This window comes from Austrofundulus limnaeus, unplaced genomic scaffold, assembly GCF_001266775.1.
Source record: "Austrofundulus limnaeus strain Quisiro unplaced genomic scaffold, Austrofundulus_limnaeus-1.0 Scaffold3, whole genome shotgun sequence".
In the NCBI taxonomy this organism is placed as follows: Eukaryota; Metazoa; Chordata; class Actinopteri; order Cyprinodontiformes; family Rivulidae; genus Austrofundulus; species Austrofundulus limnaeus.
Window position 1 is genome coordinate 8,296,511 of NW_013952405.1, and position 2,027 is coordinate 8,298,537.

At 38.8% G+C, this 2,027-nt stretch overlaps 1 protein-coding gene across 1 annotated transcript in view; it reads right to left on the bottom strand.

The window, feature by feature from the left end:
* Nucleotides 1-2,027, bottom strand: part of lingo3b (leucine rich repeat and Ig domain containing 3b) — a 62,216-nt gene that overhangs the window by 59,139 nt on the left and 1,050 nt on the right. The gene's annotated exons all lie outside the window — the stretch shown is intronic.

A 2,027-nucleotide genomic window follows, 5' to 3' on the forward strand; every position in this document is an offset into this window, starting at 1 on the left:
TAAATAAATAAATAAATAAATAAATAAATAAATAAATAAATATGCTTATTTGTTTACGAAAAAAGGGACAAAGATTATCACAAAATTTTCACTTCTAAGTAGCTAATCTTGTCTATCAGGAACACTTTACGTTCCTGAAAGCAGAGAATGAAGTCAAGACATTGTTCTCATTAACATCTCGCGCAACACTTATACTGTATTAAAAAAAGTATCTCATGAGTTTATGAGAGAAACATTTATACAACAAAAAAGAGCAATTTGTTTCAGTTGAATGTTTTAAAACAGGAAATAAAATGTTATAGGTAATATACTGTATGTTGTTGTTTGAGCACCTGAAAAACTCACTTCTTCAGTTAATTGGTTAGTTTAGTAAACAGCCTGTGAACCACACGTTTCCATTTGCAACACATTACCTTTGCCTGCTTTGACAATCGAAAACTTTCAAAAACAAACACGTAAGATGAAATCATGATTCTGTTTCTAACCTAAAAAAAWTTAATTTAAAACCCAGCATCCAGGTGATAGGTGTCTTTTCTTCACATCATTTTCCCATAAGTGGCTGCTACCGTTTTTTCCTCTGAGAAAAGACACCTGCAATAAGCACCTGTCAACACAGAAGTCAACCTGTTCGACCCGAATTCTCCCATTTTCCTGCCAGCCTTCAAACTCTCTGTCTTTGACCTGTCAGCCTCAACGACCAACCTAATCTGTTGTATTAGAGTTAATGTCACTGTTCCTTGTCTTCCTCTTATTCCTAATTGTGTCCCTTTCTTTTATCTCTCTCCTCCAGTCTTGTACCATCATTAGAGAGAGAGAGGAAAAAAGATAATGTATTTCAGAATGGTGTTTCTATTAGATGTATTTGTGCATGTTTTTATTTTGATGCAGAGACATTTTGAGCTTGGATCACTTTCATTTCTTCTTGGAACCCTGTTAGGCTTAGATAAAACAAAAAGCAGTGCAGACGTTAGGATTTTCTTGACAGAAAGACAATAACTGTGAACAGCGATGAAGTTAGAAATCCAAACAAGTTAATGAGCAAAAGACTCATCTCCCCCCTGTCGTCTGAAAAGCTGCCTCAGTTGTGTGAAACAATCCAGAATGCCCTGGATCTGGATATCTGTGGCCCTGGCTGCACAGATCATACCACATATGTTCAAGCTCAAAGCAACCTTCAAAATGGTCATGAACCCCCCAAAGAAACTCTTCATCCCCCTCACTTTCATCGTTAAAGAGCGCAGACAGGAAACTAACCAGGCATGCTGTCCAGAGGGAGAGATTCAGGTGTAGGTAATTGCTCAGCAAGAGAATGCAACAGGAGATAGGATCGGGGGAAAGGAGAGAGGTGACAGTCTATAATTGGAAATGGAGACAGACTAGAGAATGTGGGAGAAGACAGAGAGAGAGAGAGAGAAAGCTGGACTCGATGCACAGAAACAAGAGTTACTGGCTGAAACGTTACACAGACACACTGCATGCTGCTAAAATACCACATAAAATACAACCAGACWTTTAATTTTAAGCAGTGGATCATGAATAACCTGAGTTTTGCATGTCTTTATTAGAATGCACTAAGTTCTTCTTCAGATCTTTATTTCTGCACATTGCTCAACTCAAGCACAAAGTTCATAAAATGAGGCAGAAAACATTTTTTTTTTTTTGCTCAGCGATGTGGAACAACATTGTACCAGTGGAGGCTTATTTACATGCATCATTTAGGCAGCAACACTAAATACCCCTGGTTGCAAAACAATCATTTAAAAAGACAAATATCTGATATGAAAGCATCGCACACGCATAACCTCTCCTCGTCATCCTCTGTCCTTTTTGCTGCAAGTATCTGAGGGCAAGTAGGGAGTCCTGTCAAAGCTGGTTGTCGTCAGCCGAGAAGAAAAGCAAACACGCACTTGTGTTTGGAGTGCGTCTGTGCTCTTTTTGGTTCAGATGATGCTTTTCATTGAGGGTAAAACATACACAGCCCGCTGTGTGTGTGTGTGTGTGTGTGTGTGTGTGTGTGTGTGTGTGTG